Here is a 10,865-nt window from a genome sequence, read left to right as displayed (position 1 = left end):
TTTCATTCTCATTCATTCAGGAACCAATCTACATAGGAGGGGTGGGTATGAGTCACCCTTGCAACATACTATACAACACGGCATGCCCTATTGTATGGGCAGTGGACAAAAAATGGAGGCTTGACATTACAAAATGGAAACTTGACGTTACTTGGGTTAACTTTATAGACACAGGCCTAAACCATACAATATTAATATGAAACAATAAAAATCAATGCAGAAATGATAGGAATACAATATAATACAATATAACACAATAAAAATCCATACAAACATAACAGAACATTATTTCCAATATACAAAGGGGCTTATTACAATAATAGCATACAAGAACTTAGCTTACTTATGACTACTTATAATTACTAATAAGGAATAGAGAGGACAGAAAGTCAGAAATGGTTGGGGAAGGGGAGGGGGAATGTATTTTTAAATTAAAAAAAAAAAGAAAAGCCTGGGGGTTTTGCTACATATTCATGTACTCCTGGGACTGCAGCACATTGAGTGGGGGTGGAGCAGCCTTGGCTGGCAGAGTCTGGGGGTCAGCCTGTCAGCTTGGGGCTGCTACCCCCAGCTCATTGTGCTCTGGAGGGGCTGGCTTGTGCACAAGGCTATTTCAGTGCAGGACTAGCCAGCAGGCAGTCCCCACACAGAAGCACCCTCACACCCCAGTCAGCATCTACATGTGTGTTGCTGTGGAGTAAATTAGTTTACTTCAGCCTAATAGGGCCGCACGTGTAGATGTGAGATGCTTACTATGCAGCTGATTAGTCTACTGTGAGGTAAGTGTCTCATGTAGATGTGCCCGGTGTCAAGTGTTGGTCATACTTTCAGTTTGTGGACAAATAATTGGGACATCTGTGGTTCTGTGTGTGTGTACATACACATACAGACCATGATTGTACTTGTTCTCAAAGTATGTCCTTTTCCCACACACACGTATGTATTTTTGGGGCTGCCTTTATTAAAAAAGTTTTCTGAATGGCATTAGTCACTGTTGTGCTATAATCTGCACCGTCTAAAGACTCAGGAGTTTTGCAGTCTGAAAAGGGACAAACATCTAGAACAATCGTAGCCCATGGTAGGAGAAGTGGCTTGATTTCTTTCCAAGTATATTTGTTTGGCACATGTTTTAATTTCCTTGTTATTCTTTTAGTGTGAGCGTAGGAGGTAGACTGATCCTGTTGTTTGAGCTGTCTGCTATTGTGTGGCATTCTGAGGTAATTTGCAAAATAATATAATACCCACTATTTATTGTGGCAGAAACCATACAATGCTTTATGGATAGGCAGCAGCATAATCATCTGCCTTTTAAATGTGCCTTTCATTGATTACACATGTCCTTTGAGAATTTGAACTTTCTGTCCCGTGCTCTACCCCACCAATACACTACTTCTGTACTGTATCTTCATATGTACTGGAGTCTTTAGACAACTGAATGTGGAAATGCTAGGAGAACACTCTTTCCCTTGTGCCCTGCATGTTTTACAGTGCTCAGCAGACATTTAGGATGGTAGAAAATTGAAAATAAATGAGGAGGTGACATTTGCATGTCACAGGCACTTTGTTCTCATCAGCCTTTCTCTTTGATATTCATACATCAGGGATGTGCTTCCATTGTTGAATGCCTTGATTAGCTCTGTCAGTCACAGACCATTGCTTGATAAAAAATTATTAAGTTTGCTTGCCTAAGTAGCCTTCAAAAGATCATCACCAGCTAGGGAAGCAGACATATTCGTGGCCAAATAAGGCAAATAATTTGTTTATATTTCCCCTAGCTTTGTCATGAGACATGTACATACATCACTTATTCTTCACTTACCTCTGTCCCTGAGACATACTGACTGTCATCAACAGAGTATATTCACAGTCAGTGTCAGTGCTAGTACAGCCCTCCCCATTGGAGCTAGGATTAGGTGTTGCAATGTTTACCAACTATTGACAAACCACACAGCGGGTGGTGATTGAAATTGCTATGAATAGTTCTTCAAGGATACTTCCACCTGTTTTATTTTTCTTCATTGCCAACAGATGCCAATAAGTGATTGCCACATTTAGAAGTCTAATACTCTTTTGTCTGGGAACTGGAATAGGATATTGGAACCTATGGGCCCTTTCCATTCAGTGATGCCATTAGATACTGCATTTTATAGTGGGCTCATAAGAAGTGGGGGAGAGAGGATGGACCAATGTAAAACAACAAAGATTTCAACCAACTCTTCTTCCTTACCTTTTAGCATTAGCCTCTTTGAAAAAAAACCACAGGAAATTCCCCAAGCATGCAAAATTCCTCCCTCCTCCCCCTGCCCCCTCCACATGACCCCACTTACCCAACCCTAAACCTTCTTATTTTTTTACAATCCATTTCATGGTTTCCTTTCTAAGTCAAATAATCCCCTATGAATTTATGGATGTATTTTCCATTCTTCAAGTTAGATTTTAGGCTAATTTATCCCTATATTGCTGTTAATACTGGGCCAGGTACTGGGGGGAGGTGAATTTTGTCATTTTGATTCTGGGATGGTGTGCTTCCTTTGGCCCAGGATACACACTCCATCCTGTCTATGGGTCTTGTAGCAAAGGAAGGATGTCCTCTCTCTCTAATCTTGGTTAGCCCCTCTCTGCCCCATTGCACAGCTTCTCTTTGCCATGTCTGGAGATTCTGCAGAAGACATCATCTAGGTCAGGGGTGGGCAATTATTTTGGGTGGAGGGTCACTTATTGAGTTTTGCCAAGCCATCGGGGGCCACATCACAGGCAGCCAGGGACAGATAAATATTAATTTTCTACACTTTTTAGGGGCCCTGTGGGCTGGATAGAATAGCCTGGTGGTCCGCATCTGGCCTGCAGGCTGCATTTTGCCCGCCCCGATCTAGGTGAATACACTTGGAGTTGCTGCTGCAGAAATAAGGTATTGCACCTCTAGCTCCTGGAATCTCAAGATAAACACAGGATTTGCTCTGTAACTGGATCATCCGGACACTACAGTTGGGTTGCTTTGTAGAACTGGTATTCGATAGCTACATAGATAGGGTTTGCGTAAGCAGGATTTTTTGATACAGTTATTGCAGAACAGTATTGTGTACAACAGTACTCATTTTATATGCGGTTTGACTGTGCTAAGGGCTTTACAAAAATAAAATAAAATTTTTGTTGTAAGAAATTCTGCTGCAAAACTGTTTGTTCTACTTGTGCTTGCCCCTTTAAAATGGCTGGTTATTTCAGAAAATGGGATAGTGGAGATGATAAGATCTTATCATTTTTACTTCATGTTTGGAGTAATGTTTCCCATGAAACACTGCCTTTTGCTATGAATCAGGGCTTTTGATTCAATGTTAGGTTTATCCCCACTCCTGATAATCTAAAAAGATTTCTTACTATGTTCCAGGGCACACGTTCTGACCTACCGACATATATCCTGGTGCAGATCCCTGTTGTGACTCCTCCTGCCTGCCTCAGAGAGTTTTCTTGCTCTCTCTCCTGTAAGGGGACAGGTGGCAGGGGTGGGACCCCTGCTTCTGGGTTCCTGGAGTTGTGGGTGCTTTGGGGGACAGCCCAAGATTTCCTCATCAGTTGTCAGGAATTGAATGAAATGGCTTGAAGAAAAGTGCTGTTTAAAAACTGTAGAGACCTTGGGCAGCCCCTGGGAATGCAGAAGTAGCGGTAGCTCCCCATCTGCCTACCAACCCCCAGGAGCCAAAGCCAGCCTAGGATGCCCTGAAGCTTGGTTTGTTGCCACCAACTTGGGGGAAAGTGTGGTTAAAAAAAAAAAAAATTGGGAACCCCACAAAGTACCCAACACTGCAGGAACTCAGAAGCAGGGGTACCTTCTCTGTGCACCTGACCACCCTCGCCATTCATATCAGCCTGACATGGCACAGACTGGGTGAAATGCAGGCAATAGAGGTTGGGGCAGTGCAGTTCTGGCTTTTTACCAAAGTAGCCAGTTGCTGTGCAGGGGTTGGTGGTGGGGGTGGGATTGAGGGTGAGGAGTGGTGCCACATGAGATGCCTGGAGGGCTGACCAGACACCAGTCATGGAAAGCTGGGTGTCCGCATGCAACACAGAACTGATTCAGGGAGGACTTTTTCAAAATAATACTTGATTTTCCAGATATACTTTTGAAACATTCCAGGAGATAGCAGGTATGAATTGGATTATACGCCCAGATGCCCGAAGTTTAAACACCACTTAAGATGGTTTAAGTCTTGTATCTGTCCACATCCTTAGTTACCATACTGAAGCTCAGGGTGTTTCTGAGATAGAACTGGAGAAGAGGGTGTTACTATGGCAGAAAGATTTTCAATATTATCAATTTTTGATTTTTTTTTATGATAAAAAAACAAGGTTTTGAACATGTTTCAGAATATAAAAGTTTTTAAAATGACTGTATTCATATTCTAATTAAGAATGCTTTTGACATTTCTATGAATCCCAAGCTGCTTTTCCTTCTCCTAGGTGGGTTACTCACCCAGCTGGAGAGATCAGTACCTGCTTCTGGTATGCTAAGCATACATATAGGACACATCTTGATAAATTATTCAGGTTTTTCCCTCTAATCAAAGTTAGCTTGCATACTACCCTGCTGTCAGTGAGAGCAATCACTATTCATGGAAACATGCCAGTGAGAAAGAAGGTTGAACCGTGGTTTGGTTTGTTTGCTCTTTCAGCACTTTTTGATAAAAAGCAATGTTTTTTTTCATGCCAATATGAAGAGAAAAACAATTCAATTTACTGTCTTAATCCTTTGAACCCATTGGTCAAATATATCTCTGGTGTTATCAGGTGAATACCCTTTGAAGGCCCTGAGTCAAATTCAGCAGTAGCATAAGTGCTGGTATAATCAATACCTGTAGTCTAATTTTGAATGAAAAAATGTATTAAATGAATAAACAGTTGAGCTTATGGAAATTACAGTGGATGTGAAGAGATGTGCAGAGGAACTTATATCAAAGTTTTCAGTCCTTTAAATAATTAATTTTTCTGTATCACATTATTAATTTAATTTTTATTTCTTTTCAAATAGATTATGTACTTTAAAAGGACAAGTCAAAGGCTTTGGACAACCTGGGGAAAATAACTTAAAAAAAACCAATTTAATTTTTGCTTCTCAGCACTAGCCAAAAGTTTAATCAGTTACAATAGATAAAACGAAGCTAACGTACTTGCATATAAATCTTGATAACATAATAGGGTCTGGATTACTCAACTTATGTGTTCATGAGAAGATGCACTACTTAATAAGCAGGCTACCATACTCTGGGCCAGCTTCTCTTTTGAGGTAGACTCAAGTAAAAAATAGTGTACTAAAGACTTCCAAAAAATACTAGGAAAACTCCATTTTATCTTTTTCCTGATCAGGGAGGGATCTGGTAGTTAGAATGAAGAATTGAGAAGCAACAGTTGCTATTTCTTTGACTTGTTCTTTCAGTGATTTGCTTCATAGGATGTGGAGGTGTCTAAACTATCCTGTACCTCACTTTTCCCAGGCGTGCCATTTGGGGGTGTGTTGCAAGGTTTATATAGACTAATATTTAACTTCTTCAGCTCCTAAATGAAAGTTGCTGTAGAATTGGAAAAATTTGTATATATAACACTGTTTGTATGTTTGTTCATGTGTTTGTATGCATATAAGTAATGTAGTATACAAATCAGATGAAACAGATTCACCACACATAGATGCATCAGAAACTGATACATAAAACTGAACTCATTGGTTATTTTGTCCTGATCTTGACATCTTTGTTGAAGCAAAAATAAAAACACAAATAATGGGAACTTGTCTGACTAAAAAGGTGTTGGCTGGACCACTTTTTTTCTGAAACATCACAGAAGATAGTGATCAATGCAGCACCAATGCTATAGTTTTTATTCAGTGCATAAATTGAGACTACTTTAGCCTCTCACTCTTAAACTCCAGCTGGAATTAATTAACACTTAAACAAAAGAAATTAAAGGTATAATAGTATAATAAAGTGTAAATGGTAAATTGAAAATCTGTTACCCTCCAAACAATGATTTCAGGAAACAGCTGAATTGTTTTGGAGTAAATAAAGTAGAAATTATTTTTAAAACATACATTTTTATTCTATGTTTCTCATGTTTGGTACTGGCTAGGTTGCAACACCAGAGGAAAGGATTTGGGGTTTTTAGTAGATTGCTGGTTGAATATGAGTCATGAATCTACTATTGTTTAAAAAAAAAAGCAAATAATGTTTTCAGAAGACTGGCATATCCAAATCACATGAAGTGATTCTTCCACTTCATTCAGTACTTGATTAAGCCTTACCTGGAATACTGTATCTAGCTTTGGGCACTGAACTTCAAGTAAGATATGAGCAAATTGGAATGAGTCCTGAGAGTAGTAATAAAAATAATTGAAGGTCTAGGAAACAGAATATGTAAGGAAAGATGAGACGAACTGGGATTATTTACTGCAGGGAGGACTTGAGGGATTTGATAGCAGTCTTCAAATGCAGAAAAGGTTTGTTGTAAAGACAGTGTTGATCGATTGTTCTATGTCTGCACCAGACAGAAGTAGTAGTTATGAATTTAAATTCCACGGGAGAATTTGGATAGTAGGAAGAACTATGAGAGTAGTTAAACCCTAAAACAGATTTCTTCTTGAGAGACTGTAGACTGTCCACTGTTGGAAGTGATAAAGTGTAGGTTAGATAAACACTAGTCTGGAAAGGTTAAGAGAGTGACAATACTTGAGTAAGGTGTTGGTCTGCATGACTTCTTGAAGTGCCTAGTTTTTTTTGTCAGTCTGTCTCAATTACTGTGTCTGACTGAAAATTGCTTTGCTTGAAGGCCTTACTTTTAGCTAATTGCTGAACTATTAAAATAAACCCTCTCTCTCCAAGACTAATAAAACCTGATTGTATTACACTGTTGTTTGTGTTGGTGAAGATGTCAAAACTGGGAGTGGTGGCAAAAATTTTGGGTGATTGAAGTAAAATTCAGAATGAAATTAAATTGGAGAACTAAGCTACTGATGACAAAATGAAATTCAACACTCTCAGCTGTCATCTGCTGCACTTATGGACATAGGTGGCAGAAGGGGGAGCTAACGGGGCTTAGCCCCCCCCAAAATGGGCAGCAGTAAAGCCACAAGGCAGCCCAGCCTAGAGCTTCCAGAAGCTGCAGCAGGCATGGGGTGGACGCATGCACACACACTCAGCGCCCCTCCTCGCCCCAAAATGTTTTTCTCCATCTACCATATGGTTATGGAAGAAAAATCAAATGCTAAAACAAGGAATGGGAGATAAATACTTGGGTAGCACATTACTAAGAAGGATCTAGAGGTTTTAGTGGATCGCAGACTCAACATGGGTCAGCAGTGTGATTCAATGACAATTTTGGCTGTGTTAACAGAAGTATTGTATGTGATGGTACTTCTCATCTTTGAGCTAGTTAGGCATCAGCCTGGAGTATTGTGTGTAGTTCTGAGCTGTGCATGTTAGGAAGGATGTGGAGAAACTGGAGAAGATGCAGAGGTGATTGACAAAGATGTTAGAATGCAAACCGTATGAGGAAAAGGTGAGTGAGCTAGTTATGTTTAGTTTGGTGAAAAGGGGATTGAGGAGGGACACGATAGCAGTTTGTATATATTTTGAAAGGTCATAAAGACAGAGAAGAATAACTCTGCTTCCAGGCTGCAGAAGGTAGGCTCCAAAGCAATGGGTTTAAATTGCAGCAAAGTAGATTTAAACCTCAGGAAAAACTCCATAACTGTGGCCACAGTAGGACAGTGGAACAAGCTGCTTCAGGAAATTGTGGAATTTCCTTCACTGGAGATTTTAAAGCAGGAGCTTAATAACATTTGATAGGAGTAATCTAGGAATTCATGTTGTTTCTTGGACAAGTCTAAGTGATCCTTTGGCCAGGTCCAGACATTATACTTCTGCTAGTATAAGTGATCAGAAGCCAGTCTATACTCATAACAGAAGTTTGGCACACAAAACCGGTCTATACCGGTAACAGAAATTTGGTGTACACAGACTGGTTTAAAAATGGTGGAACCTGGTCTAAGACTTTCTCAGAAGATAAACCACAATCTAAGTGATATTACCTTACATTAGTAGGTGGTGGAAACTTGATCTTTATTGAGTCACCTATTACCCTGGCATGAAAATGGTGAGTTCTGGAATCAGATGTACCAGGAGCCACTAGGAAAGAATATTCTATGTATAATACTGAGTATATCCTAGAACATGTGTTTCTATGTCTAATTTATCTGAAATTATTGAATGCCATTCTGTCTCTTTGCATAGATTTGCATAGGTTTTTCCCTTATTAATTATATTATAGCTAGAAGCAAGGAATTAAAGGATAATGTTAAGTTTATTAAATCTTTCTTGTCATCTTTTTGAAATGCAGTGATAAATACTGTTTCATATAATGATACAAAGAAACTGTGACCCTTAGTCCTTCAAGTTATTCTTAACTGTAAGGACAGTTTTTTTAAGTGTGTGCATCTGTTCACATGAACAAGTTTTTATATCTCTGAGTAGAATATGCCTCATATTCTTAATGCAAAGTATTCTGCGTCTCCTACAAGGGTTCATGTACAGTTTAGGGCTTCTGACAGAGAAAACATTTATACGTTTTTTTTTTCTCTTGGCTGTGCATAGAATGAGATGCTGCAGTTTCTCACTTGCTAGAGGCCCACTGATTAAGGCACACACTTTGTTTTTGGAAGGTGGAATGAATTAAAAAATCTTGATCTTTCCTTGAACATCCTGTTACATATGGCTTTTTTAAGGCTAAACATGCATCTGCCGTTGGCTGGGGATGGCAGGGGCAAAAACCTGTGGCTGCTCTGTTAACTTCCTAGTTGTAGTATGTGGCAGACTCTGCTGGCTGCCCACCTAGCTTGAGAACAGCAGACAAGCAGTTCAGGTCAGCCAGCAGTGCCTGCTGGATCAGCTGAGGGCCACATCCAGCTGGAGCTGGACTGTTTGGCCCCTCTTCTCCAGCTTGGTGGGACCTCAACTGACTCAGCAGGCACTGCTGGCTGCCCACTGGGTTGAGAAGGCAGGCCAGGCAGTGTAGGTTTTGCATGATTGAGCCCTTCTGCTTCTCTTCTTTGAGAGACTTGTTTTCTCATTTAAGACACTCACCCTAATTATCAGCAATTATTTTTTTGCGGGGGGAGGAGTGCATATCATCTTGCATAAACACAGTATGTTGAGAGGGTAAATCAAGTAGTGGTGTATTTGATTCATTGCTGGATAAGCTCATTGCACACCATACAAGATAGGGAATGTATGAGATACTCTGGTCTGTACAGGGCTGGTGAAGTGTTCTGCTGTTCTTTGGTAGGTGGGTATGTAGCAGCTAAAGAGTGGCGATAAGAGCCCTTACTGATGATAGGTGCATCGGTAGAACCCTTTCTTCCTGGTCACTCTGAAGATGATATATCCTCACTTCTGGTGTCTAGGAGGTCACAAACTGTTTTTTCCCTTTCTAGAAGTAAAAACATAGGGTTGTTTTCCTTTTCTTTTCTAATGCCAAACATGATAGGGCTCTGCTTTCTGATTGTCAAAGATATTGGAAGTTCAGTGGTGCCTTCTCTTTCCATATGTTCTGACTTAATGACTGGTTCCTTCTTCCCTTACTCTGTGTGATTTTAGAACAAGAAAAAACCTAATGTCTCTAATCATGCTGATCTTGCAGAGAAGTATTGGCTGATGCTTCCTTCCATACTAGAGCGAGAATAGTTACTATGACATTACCATTTCCCCTCTTTCAGAGGAAGTGTGTCATGAAGCAGAAGATCAGTAATGTGGATCTCAACTTAATAAGAATCAGCATAAGTTCTTGGTGCCATGGGTTGGAATCAAGGGAAGAGGGGTAGGAGGCTGAAGGACACATCTCTACATCAAAGCTGCTTAATAGTCCTGCCCTCGGTACTGTGACTTTTGTCATGGTGGCAGCAACAGCAGTAGCCGATGACAATTAACAGCCTCCCTGATGCTTGTTTCTGCCAAATTTGGAGGCCCCAGAAGAAGCGGAGGCTGGACCAAGTATGCATGGGATCCTATCTTAATGCACCATCCTAGGGAAATGATTTAAATCAAATGGTTCTTAATGGCAATACCGCTGCTTTATTGGGATGGTAATTACATTTAATTGGTAGTCTACAGGTGATTTAGTGTTGTGTGATTCCTCAAGTGTCTTAATTTCAGGCTGACTGTATTTGTTAACATTGAACATTGTCAGTGTTCAGTCCCTGCTTAGCAATGATACATGCAGAAAGAATAAAGTGCTTCTGTGCATCTTACTCCTGGAGAGCTAGCAGGTTCCCTCAAAGATGCATGCTGCTCTGCTGAGAATTTCACATCTGTCTGTACCTTAGCTTTGGGCTGGGATTCCAATTTTGGTCCCTTGTTAATTGCAAGTTTTTAAAAGAGACCAAAAATGTTGCAGAGAATCTGTTTTTGTAAGAAAATAGAAAAGACTAAAAATATATAAGCATATTCCATGTGTTGTAGCTACATAAGACATCTTTGTCATTTTCAATCAGAGGGAATTTTTCAGACTGCTGTTTTTGATTGAGCATTTACTGTAATACTGAGCACATCTTCAGGGACCAAAGTCCACTGTTTTCCTGTCCAGTTTTGCTTTAATCCACTTATTCTGTGAGGAACCTATAATATCTACACAAATCTCTTTTTGCTTTTGTTCACAGTATACTAAAGACAGTTTACTGTAGGTAAATGCAGTTTCTATGTGCAGTTAAGATTCTATAAAAGCAATAAACAATTATTGTTTGTTATGTTCTCAGGAATTCTAGAGGTTTTGCACTGTGTGTTGGTGGAAAGCCCAGAAGCTCTAAACATTATTAAGGAAGGACATATTAA

The 10,865-nt window shown here is 39.9% G+C and overlaps 1 protein-coding gene across 1 annotated transcript in view; it reads left to right on the top strand.

Annotated features, from left to right (window-relative positions):
• Positions 1-10,865, top strand: part of RYR2 (ryanodine receptor 2) — a 784,157-nt gene that overhangs the window by 248,302 nt on the left and 524,990 nt on the right. The window lies entirely within an intron of this gene.

This window comes from Gavialis gangeticus, unplaced genomic scaffold (assembly GCF_001723915.1).
Source record: "Gavialis gangeticus isolate Ggan-Ray unplaced genomic scaffold, GavGan_comp1, whole genome shotgun sequence".
Lineage (NCBI taxonomy): Eukaryota > Metazoa > Chordata > Crocodylia > Gavialidae > Gavialis > Gavialis gangeticus.
This window is presented reverse-complemented; position numbering and strand designations above follow the sequence as displayed.